This window comes from Oncorhynchus tshawytscha, linkage group LG21 (assembly GCF_018296145.1).
Source record: "Oncorhynchus tshawytscha isolate Ot180627B linkage group LG21, Otsh_v2.0, whole genome shotgun sequence".
Classification (NCBI taxonomy): domain Eukaryota; kingdom Metazoa; phylum Chordata; class Actinopteri; order Salmoniformes; family Salmonidae; genus Oncorhynchus; species Oncorhynchus tshawytscha.
The window spans coordinates 24,060,861-24,073,047 of NC_056449.1; the positions used below are offsets into that span (position 1 = coordinate 24,060,861).

The window sequence follows — 12,187 nt, forward strand, 5'->3', positions numbered from 1 at the left end:
TAACTTGAGGGCCCTGTTTCAAGGAAACCATACACAACAACTAATCCTTAGGTAGAAGTCACCATTTCAGTGAGTCTATATGAAGGAAGAAATCAACATGGAAAAAAATGTGAAGAAAGTTATGTCCAAAAAAACGAATTTATTGTGTTAAGAGGTTTCATGATATTTGTATCTAAACCAAAGTACAAATATGATTGTTCTGTACATCAGCTGGGGTCTCTATAAGCTTCAATGTCAGGTCCTAAACTGAGCATGAAAGTGCATCCTTGAAGCTGTGTTGGCTAATATAGTCAAAATGTTTACCCTTGGGTAAGTTGAGCCAATGACCATGGGGTAAGTTGAGCCAATGAGCATATGGTAAGTTGAGCCAATGGCCATGGGGTAAGTTGAGCCAATGACCATGGGGTAAGTTGAGCCAAAAAATACAGTAAATCAGAGTCAATCCAGGCCTATATTGGCGAGTCATTCGTGTTGAGCCAATGACCATAGGGTAAATTGAGCCAATGGCCATCGGGTAAATTGAGCCAATGGCCATGGGGTAAGTTGAGCCAATGACCATGGGGTAAGTTGAGCCAATGACCATGGGGTAAGTTGAGCCAATGACCATGGGGTAAGTTGAGCCAATAGCAAGTTGAGCAAATTCAGGTGTTTTCTTCCAAGCAGTAATGTAAGGCATTATCACTGGGATACGACGTAACAACAGGACCTGGCCTATGTTAGAAGACGAAGACGAAGACGAAGAAGAGGAAGAAGATAAGGAAGAAGATAAGGAAGAAGATGAAGAAGAGGAAGAAGCAGAAGGAGAAGCAGAAGGAGAAGTAGAAGACGTTCTAAACACAATGCTAAAGAACCTGTATCAAACAAATCACCAATGATCTTCCAAAATGGTTCTCTTACAGCTCTCCTATCCCACAAAGCCAGCTTCTAACCCCTTATAATAAACATAGTGTGTTTGAGCTACAGACTTCTGGGATGTACAATTGGATTTGTCTATTTCTTCTGCATCCATAGAGCCGCAGTGTTTGTTCGACGAGGGCGGATCACAAATTGTAGTGTCTATAATACAGTAAGAGGTTCTTCTACATAGATTATAGGATATCCCAGGACATAGTGTCTGTAATATAGTAAGGGGTTCTTCTACGTAGATTATAGGAAATCCAGGACATAGTGTCTGTAATATAGTAAGGGGTTCTTCTACATAGATTATGGGAAATCCCAGGACATAGTGTCTATAATATAGTAAGAGGTACTTCTACATAGATTATAGGAAATCTCAGGACATAGTGTATATAATACTGTAAGGGGTTCTTCTACATAGATTATAGGAAATCTCAGGACATAGTGTATATAATACTGTAAGGGGTTCTTCTACATAGAAGATAATAGGACATCTATAATACTGTAATAAGCTCACATAGCTGCAGTGACACACACACACACACACAGTCATATAAATACTTTTTCCATCACCATCAGCATGGTGTATCTACTGTGTCCTCCATCAGCCTCCCTTCACACAACTCAGCTCCATCCATCCATCAGCCAGTCTCCCTTCACACAACTCAGCTCCATCCATCCATCAGCCAGTCTCCCTTCACACAACTCAGCTCCATCCATCCATCCATCAGCCAGTCTCCCTTCACACAACTCAGCTCCATCCATCCATCCATCAGCCAGCCTCCTTCACACAACTCCGCTCCATCCATCCATCAGCCAGCCTCCCTTCACACAACTCAGCTCCATCCATCCATCAGCCAGCCTCCCTTCACACAACTCAACTCCATCCATCCATCCATCAGCCAGCCTCCCTTCACACAACTCAGCTCCATCCATCCATCAGCCAGCCTCCCTTCACAACTCAGCTCCATCCATCCATCCACCCATCAGCCAGCCTCCCTTCACCCAACTCAGCTCCATCCATCAGCCAGCCTCCCTTCACCCAACTCAGCTTCATCCATCCATCCATCAGCCAGCCTCCCCTTCACCCAACTCAGCTCCATCCATCCATCAGCCAGCCCCCTTTCACCCAACTCAGCTCCATCCATCCATCAGCCAGCCCCCTTCACCCAACTCAGCTCCATCCATCCATCAGCCAGCCCCCTTCACCTAACTCATGTCCATCCATCCATCAGCCAGCCTCCCTTCACACAACTCCGCTCCTCCATCCATCCATCAGCCAGTCTCCCTTCACACAACTCAGCTCCATCCATCCATCCATCAGCCAGTCTCCCTTCACACAACTCAGCTCCATCCATCCATCAGCCAGCCTCCCTTCACACAACTCAGCTCCATCCATCCATCACCCAGCCCCCTTCACACAACTCAGCTCCATCCATCCATCAGCCAGCCTCCCTTCACACAACTCAGCTCCATCCATCCCTCAGCCAGCCTCCCTTCACCCAACTCAGCTCCATCCATCCATCACCCCAGCCTCCCTTCACCCAACTCAGCTCCATCCATCAGCCAGCCTCCCTTCACCCAACTCAGCTTCATCCATCCATGCATCCATCAGCCAGCCTCCTTCACCCAACTCAGCTCCATCCATCCATCAGCCAGCCTCCCTTCACACAACTCAGCTCCATCCATCCATCAGCCAGCCCCCTTCACACAACTCAGCTCCATCCATCCATCAGCCAGCCCCCCTTCACACAACTCAGCTCCATCCATCCATCCACCAGCCAGCCTCCCTTCACACAACTCAGCTCCATCCATCCATCAGCCAGTCTCCCTTCACACAACTCAGCTCCATCCATCCATCAGCCAGCCTCCCTTCACACAACTCAGCTCCATCCATCCATCAGCCAGCCTCCCTTCACCCAACTCAGCTCCATCCATCCATCAGCCAGCCTCCCTTCACCCAACTCAGCTCCATCCATCAGCCAGCCTCCCTTCACCCAACTCAGCTTCATCCATCCATCAGCCAGCCCCCTTCACCCAACTCAGCTCCATCCATCCATCAGCCAGCCCCCCTTCACCCAACTCAGCTCCATCCATCCATCAGCCAGCCCCCCTTCACCCAACTCAGCTCCATCCATCCATCAGCCAGCCCCCTTCACCCAACTCAGCTCCATCCATCCATCAGCCAGCCCCCTTCACCCAACTCAGCTCCATCCATCCATCCATCAGCCAGCCCCCTTCACCCAACTCAGCTCCATCCATCATCAGCCAGCCCCCTTCACCCAACTCAGCTCCATCCATCCATCAGCCAGCCCCCTTCACCCAACTCAGCTCCATCCATCCATCAGCCAGCCCCCCTTCACCCAACTCAGCTCCATCCATCCATCAGCCAGCCCCCCTTCACCCAACTCAGCTCCATCCATCCATCAGCCAGCCCCCTTCACCCAACTCAGCTCCATCCATCCATCAGCCAGCCCCCTTCACCCAACTCAGCTCCATCCATCCATCAGCCAGCCCCCCTTCACCCAACTCAGCATCCATCCATCCATCCATCAGCCAGCCCCCCTTCACCCAACTCAGCTCCATCCATCCATCAGCCAGCCCCTTCACCCAACTCAGCTCCATCCATCCATCAGCCAGCCCCCCTTCACCCAACTCAGCTCCATCCATCCATCAGCCAGCCCCCTTCACCCAACTCAGCTCCATCCATCCATCAGCCAGCCCCCCTTCACCCAACTCAGCTCCATCCATCATCCATCAGCCAGCCCCCCTTCACCCAACTCAGCTCCATCCATCCATCAGCCAGCCCCCCTTCACACAACTCAGCTCCATCCATCCATCAGCCAGCCTCCCTTCACACAACTCAGCTCCATCCATCCATCCATCCATCAGCCAGCCTCCCTTCACACAACTCAGCTCCATCCATCCATCAGCCAGCCTCCCTTCACACAACTCAGCTCCATCCATCCATCAGCCAGCCTCCCTTCACACAACTCAGCTCCATCCATCCATCAGCCAGCCTCCCTTCACACAACTCAGCTCCATCCATCCATCCACCAGCCAGCCCCCTTCACACAACTCAGCTCCATCCATCCATCAGCCAGTCCCCCTTCACACAACTCAGCTCCATCCATCCATCAGCCAGCCTCCCTTCACACAACTCAGCTCCATCCATCCATCAGCCAGCCTCCCTTCACCCAACTCAGCTCCATCCATCCATCAGCCAGCCTCCCTTCACCCAACTCAGCTCCATCCATCAGCCAGCCTCCCTTCACCCAACTCAGCTTCATCCATCCATCAGCCAGCCCCCTTCACCCAACTCAGCTCCATCCATCCATCAGCCAGCCCCCCTTCACCCAACTCAGCTCCATCCATCCATCAGCCAGCCCCCCTTCACCCAACTCAGCTCCATCCATCCATCAGCCATCCTCCCTTTATTGACATGTTGTCAATAAAGCTCATGAATGTACCTGTTTTATGTCAAATTGTTTTGTGTTTCACTTGTATCCCTGGGTTGTCCTGAAAATAAAACGGTAAACCACTTCATCTTGGGCCTAAATATAAGAGCTGGACATTCAGATAAATGCAGATGTTTTTTTGCTGGGGTCTCGGGACTGATAAGGTTGAAGACTGCTGTAGTCCTACAGTATGATCCAATCTCTTAACACACTCAGATGTGGATAATGGAATTGGTAACATGTAGATGGATCCTTTTAGGAACTACTATAGTCATCAAAGGAAACACTGCCAACACAGAGTCATAATCCACTAGAATTGAATCCTTTTCTAATGATGTTATCAGGAGCCATCATCACTGATAGCCTTGCTCTCCCATCTTCCTGTACAACACACACACACACACACACACACACACACACACACACACACACACACACACACACACACACACACACAGACACACATCATCATCACTGATAGCCTTGCTCTCTCATCTTCCTGTACAGCACACACACACACACACACACACACACACACACACACGGCAATGCGTCACACACACACATGTGTGTGAATGATTTAAAGGGGAGGAGTGTGTGTGTGTGTGTTTGTCCATCCCTCTGCCTGTGTGTAGCCACAAGGTTGTTCCAGGGCTGTTGCAGAGTGCCCAGTATGTGTGGACATGCTTTGGCCATTGATTACAGTTCCCTTGGTGATAACAGGGAGAAGAGACTCCATTATCCAGATCAACACTACACCCTCTGAAAGACAGGGAGAAGAGACTCCATTATCCAGATCAACACTACACCCTCTGAAAGACAGGGAGGAGGAACTCCATTGGGACGGCAGTGTAGCCTAGTGGTTAGAGCGTTGGGCTAGTAACCGGAAGGTTGTAAGTTCAAATCCCCAAGCGGACAAGGTACAAATCTGTCGTTCTGCCCCTGAACAGGCAGTTAACCCACTGTTCCTAGGCCGTCATTGAAAATAAGAATTTGTTCTTAACTGACTTGCCTGGTTAAATAAAGGTAAAATAAATACATAAAAATGATCCAGATCAACACTACACCCTCTGAAATGTCTGACTCTAGGGATACGGCCAAAACGACACTTTATTCCTAAAATATGTAGGATCTGAATTTGAGACAGTTTGCTGGAGGGCAAATAAAGTTCATTTGGAATATATTTAAACCCTTTTTCCACATTACAGCCTTAGATTAAATATTTGTTTTCCATCAACAATCTAAACACAATATCAAATAATGACAAAACAAAAACAGGTTTTTAGAATTTTTTGCAAATGTTTTACAAATAAAAAACTAAAAAACATAAAAAACCTTATGAACATAAAACCTTATGAACATAAAACCTTATGAACATAAAACCTTATGAACATAAAACCTTATGAACATAAAACCTTATGAACATAAAACCTTATGAACATAAAACCTTATGAACATAAAACCTTATGAACATAAAACCTTATGAACATAAAACCTTATGAACATAAAACCTTATGAACATAAAACCTTATGAACATGAGTATGCAGTACCTTTGCTATGAGACTCAACATTTAGTTCAGATGCATCCTGTTTCCACTGATCATCCTTCAGATGTTTCTACAACTTGTGGTCATTTCAATTGATCGGACATGATTTGGAAAGGCACACACCTGTCTATATAAGGTCCAACAGTTGACAGTGCATGTCAGAGCAAAAATAAAGCCATAAGGTTAAATGAATTGCCCGTAGAGCATCGAGACAGGATTGTGTTGAGGCACAGACCTAGGAAAGAATACCCCAAAAATAGTGCAGCATTAAAGGACCCCAAGAACACGGTGACCTCCATCAATCTTAAATGGAAGAAGTTTGGAACCACCTAGACTCTTCCTAGAGCTGGCCACCCAGCCAAACTGAGCAATCAGGGGAGAAGGGCCTTGGTCCTTTAATCAATGTTAGAATAAGGCTGTGACGTGAGACAAAATGTGGAAAAAGTCAATGGGTCTGAAGACTTTCCAAATGCACAGTAATCCTATGGCAACAGGAGATAGTAATTATTATGCGAAAAAAAATATATAGGGATTTTTCATTAGGGTAAATCAAGTCTGACATTTTAAAGGTGAAATTACAAACTTTAGGAACCTTTTTTACCTTGGATACACTACAATTTCGTATTTCCTGCTGTGCAGCAAAAATTCGCAGCAAAAAAAGAGTGATCAAATTAAGATCCTACATCTTAATGAGTTAAATGAGTTGGATGCGTATGTTCTGAGACATTTCCTCCTCTATACTGTTAGAAAAACTATTTTATAACTAAATCCTTCTGGATGGGAATTATTCGGATATTCAGCTCTGTTTTGGACTGAGAAGACCTCCCTCCTATCTCTGGAAGGGATAGTTCTGTTGTTGACTGCTGCTATTCCTTTTAACACACACGCACGTGCGCACACACACAACTCTGAGAGAAGATGGATGTTTCTGTATAGTAGTGCTGTTATCCTTCCATTCTCTGTTATTAGCCCAGAGAGGAGGAATGTATTTCAGTGTGTGTGTGTGTGTGTGTGTGTGTGTGTGTGTGTGTGTGTGTGTGTGTGTGTGTGTGTGTGTGTGTGTGTGCGTGTGTGACAGCATTCTACACCATTAAAAAACTAATTCAAATTGAAATATCTATTACAATTAGGCTAAAACTAATTGAATATGTCATTGAACTTGATTGCAGCGAGATGTGGGGTCCACTTGCAAAACAAGATTTCATCAAATGGGACAAACACTCCATTGAAACGCTGCATGCAGAGTTCTGGAAGATTCTTCTACATGTCCAGAGGAAAACTACAAACAATGCATGCAGGGCAGAATTAAGCCAACATCCACTAATAACAAAAACTCAATGAGCAATTCAGTTTTGGAAACATCTAAAATACAGTGACCCCCTCTAATATAATTACCAAGAAATGCAATACCAAGAACTGAGCAAAGAAGAGTCACTTCATCCAGCTGGTCCTGGCTCTGAGTTCACTAACCTGTTCTACTAACACACTGAAGCCTCAGTCCCCTCATCCAGCTGGTCCTGGCTCTGAGTTCACTAACCTGTTCTACTAACACACTGAAGCCTCAGTCCCCTCATCCAGCTGGTCCTGGCTCTGAGTTCACAAACCTGTTCTACTAACACACTGAAGCCTCAGGACTAGAACATCCAATCAATCAGAATAAACCAAATGACAACAGTCAAAATAAAACTACATTCCTTGTATTGAAACACAAACACAAAGCTAAAAGCAGTGCTATCTGGCCCTAAATCAACAGTACACCATGGCAAACTATTTGACCACGGTTACTGATCAAAACCTTAGAAAAACCTTTACAAAGTACAGGATCAGTGAGCACAGCCTTGCCATTGAGAAGGGTAGACACAGCAGAACCTGGCTCCCTGTAGAGGAAAGGCTGTGCAACCACTGCACCACAGCAGAACCTGGCTCCCTGTAGAGGAAAGGCTGTGCAACCACTGTACCACAGCAGAACCTGTCTCCCTGTAGAGGAAAGGCTGTGCAACCACTGCACAACAGCAGAACCTGGCTCCCTGTAGAGGAAAGGCTGTGCAACCACTGTACCACAGCAGAACCTGTCTCCCTGTAGAGGAAAGGCTGTGCAACCACTGTACCACAGCAGAACCTGGCTCCCTGTAGAGGAAAGGCTGTGCAACCACTGTACCACAGCAGAACCTGGCTCCCTGTAGAGGAAAGGCTGTGCAACCACTGTACCACAGCAGAACCTGTCTCCCTGTAGAGGAAAGGCTGTGCAACCACTGTACCACAGCAGAACCTGTCTCCCTGTAGAGGAAAGGCTGTGCAACCACTGCACCACAGCAGAACCTGGCTCCCTGTAGAGGAAAGGCTGTGCAACCACTGCACCACAGCAGAACCTGTGACAGAGCAGTGTAAAACAATTAGAGAGTGGCATATGTGCACACCCATTTCTATTTCAGGTATCCATGTGTCGGCTTATGAAGATGAATGTTGTGTAGACATGAGTTTGTCACTCACCTCTCAAACCACCTGAGACGACTAAACACATTCCAAAAGTAACTCTGTGTTTCACAATCCTATAAACCAAGTAATTAAACGGTCCTTATCTAATGCAGTAATACAATACATTGCAATGCACTGATGGGGTAGACAATTGCACAACACTTGGCAGCATGTAGACTTGAAAAAGAACGGAGACAAAGCGCGCGAGAGCATCCTGTAAACCAATATCTTTATCAGAGCCATTCCGCCACCAACACACAGGCACATCATAACCTATGTGCATTGCGTGTGCTGTCAATTGGTTTACCTAAAAAAGCAGTAAAAAAAACAGTAAAATCCGAAAATTAAACATAAACTATAGTCTTAAATATCGATTTGAGTTGATAATGTACATTTAGGCAGTTGATAAATGTTCTCATAAATCAAAAAGCACTCAGTTCACTCCGCGCTAAGACATGATGTACTTACTGCAGGCTGTGACTGTGAACACAAAAATTCCATGCAATGTTGTTGTATGCGTAAAGAACTAACTTGTTCACATGGTAAAATTATATCTAAAATACGATACCTTACCTGCGAATTCCTGACAATCCAAACGTAGTTTGACATGTACAGCCACTTGCTTGTGTTTCTGTAGGCATTATTGTGGGTTGATGTGAGCTCAGTGATAGCCTAGTCCTTCTCTTTGAAAAGGATTCATCTGATGTGATCGCGTCGGTTAAGGAGTCCGTTATTTCACTGCGATCTCTCCAATGAGAGACACGACGTGGTGGTTGATATGAAATAAGAAGAAATGTGCACCAAACCACTTAGATTAAGTTTTTAAGAACGACACGAGTCTCTACTTCTCTGTTCTGATCGGCAGGGAATGCCTTTACAAACTAAAGCACTTTTTTCTATGTTCAGAAAGACAATTTCAGAGGATGTTTATTTATTTTTTATTTATATTCATCCAAAAAATACTGTATGTATTGTTGTCTTTCTTTTTCCAAATTAGACAGTCCAGTTTGCGAACTCTTCAGTGAAATCCCACCAGACAGGTGTCTCTTCAGATTAATGTGTTTATTGTTTTGCTGTGAAGTGCAGTACAAGTTCCACCAAGCCTTATTGCAACAGCATTCTCCCACTGTCTGCACTGTATGTGTGTGTTCGCCCGGCATCCACACATGTTCAGCCAGTACACCCCGGAGAGGTTATTGCGAGTCTGGTATAGCAGGTTACAACTGCAACCTGCCAACACCTTCGTTAAATGAAGAAGATTCTTCTCCCGTAGCGGTTATCGTTAGAACGAGGGAAGGAACCCAGGTTTTATTTCTGGAGTCAAACGATGTGACTCGTGTTGCAACCTACAACCTTGTACAGTGCGCGGCAAAAAAACATGTTTGAAAGGTAGCGAGGTTTCCATTCACTTGGAGACAGATTTTCATGCGAATTATTCTACATCCGCATAAAGAAAGAATGCGCATTTTCCCACCAGCGGTGTTTATACCAAACTGATTTGCGTGATGACGTAGGCACACAAAATGTACTTTTTCGCTTAAATGTGCATGTACTTAATACAAATCTAAAGTTCAACGTCATTTATTGAATTTAACTGATAGTTGTGTCACAAAAACTGTTGAGTTATAAAGCAAACGTGCCTATTCTGGTCTTGGCATGTGCGCTCTAGCCAACAGCTAAACAGAAACATCGTGGGTAGGCTGTACAGGTAGGCTCGTCTACATGTTGAGATTATAATGGAAAAGAGCGAGACTATTTTGATTTATCAAACGGCAGTCAAGCATAATTTGTCATGTCACCAGAATAAGACACTCAATATTTATTGGAAGGTCCCTGTGAAGTTCATAATAACTTATTTTATATGTAGCCTAATAAACTGCATGGTTTCCCGAGTCGTAGTGGGAGGACCACACGATATATAATCGCTTGACTCCATTTTTATTTCAAAATGATGGTTATTATATCAACATTTGAGTATAAATGCGTTTCCACCACCATTTCTCTCATAATTAATTTTACTGACACGAAAAAAGATCCCACCCTGTCCAACAAACAAAGTATCTGTCTGGTATTTATACAATTTCACCAAAACGACCTGTTTCCATCGCAGCTGTCCTTTATTATGTTTAAATGCAGTATGACTTTACTCCATATAAACCTGTGGGTGGAAACGTGGTTTAGTGGGATGGACATTCTCAGCGTCGCGCCCTGCTGCTGTGCGTGCTCGTTGCGGTTTAGAGAGATAAATGAAACCGGGTTGCAAAGATTATAGAATTGTAAAGATTTGTCAATGGTACCGTAACACATTTTAGATGACAAAAAAAATGATTAACATGTCCTCATTTCACCCACACAGTTTCATTAAAACATATGAGAGTAGACATAACCAGTCATAAACAACGGTTGTGGTGGTCATTCCGGAAATAGAACTCTTAGTATTTTAGTGGTTTGGATTTCAAAGAAACAACGCAGAGGTTTGTTCTCTTTTGACATTCGTTTAAATGTATCCCCATATATTATGAACTATTCAAATGTTTTGTTTGGTAAAGTCAATATGAAAGGCAGACATATAAATATTATTTATAATATGTCAATTACTTTCACATACATTCGAAGGAGGTATTCATATCTATCTGTCTGTCTCTCTGAAATAGTTATTTGAAAATCCTCTTAAATACAATTTGGTTGAAAAAAAATGTTCTTCTTCCCAAATAACCATTCAAATACTCAAATGAAAGTACTTATTTTGGGCTGTGTATTTGAAAATATCCAAATACATAGAAAAATATATTTTAAGTGTCAAATACTCAAATATACATGTATTTGAATCCTGGTCTGCTTGTTTACCCAGCTCATAGGGGTATCTTCTCCTTTCATGACTCTTTCTTTCTTTCCTCCTTTCTGGATAGACTTCTCCTCGGGCTACTTCCAGGGATTCTCCCAGTGTGTTTTCTGTGCCTGAGATGGTTAACAAACAGAGCTCCTATAGAGAGGAGCCTTTCTCCTTTCAGGCTTCTACAGGCGTTTTTTTCTCAATCGCTGTGGCTCAATTCTCGAAAGGGAACGTCTTGTCTCTTCTTCAAAACAATACGTTCAAATCTCTGAACAACGAGTTTCTTTTTCACCCCAGATTTGAATTTCTTCTTCATTTTAAGCAAATTGCACGTGTTTTGGCACGTTTGGAAAACAGGAAGTACAATTATCTACAATTTGCACAATAACTACATGCACGTGGCTGATGAAAACGTCTGAGTTGATTCTCAGTGAATGTATCTTCACAACTTCACAACATTCTTTCATCGTGTGAGCCGTCACATGCAAAATGATCCATTAAATTATCAAAATCAATCACACATACATGTATATTCCATAAATATCTACTGCATGGAATGGTGTCTGATAAATTGGTTAATTACCTGCCAGGTGACCTAGTAATGAAATAGGAATCACAATCTTACTAATCAACCAATCAAGTTTGGAAGCATATATATGGAGCTTGCCCATGTCACAATCACTACCATTTATGAACATGGAGGAACATCACACAACCCTGAACAGCAGCTACATGCTGGTGGAAGACAAATAAGAAGATGTGTAAGACTGCATGGTGGTGGTGGTGGTGGTGGTGGTGATGGTGGTGGTGATGGTGGTGATGATGGTGGTGGTGGTGGGTGGTGGTGGTTGGGGTGGGTGGTGGTGGTGGGGGTGGGTGGTGGTGATGATGGTGATGATGGTGGTGGTGGTGGTGATGGGGGTGGTGGTGGTGGTGGTGGTGGGTGGTGGTGGGTGGTGATGGTGGTGGTGGGGGT

The 12,187-nt window shown here is 44.5% G+C and overlaps 1 protein-coding gene across 1 annotated transcript in view; it reads right to left on the reverse strand.

Moving 5' to 3' along the window:
* The window catches only part of LOC121840322 (synapse differentiation-inducing gene protein 1-like), a 35,209-nt gene extending 25,373 nt beyond the window's left edge, over positions 1-9,836 (reverse strand). The window contains exon 1 of the mRNA XM_042302852.1: positions 8,952-9,836. The gene's annotated coding sequence lies outside the window, so the exon portion shown is untranslated. The remainder of the gene's footprint in view (positions 1-8,951) is intronic.
* Between the last annotated feature and the right edge of the window lie 2,351 nt (positions 9,837-12,187).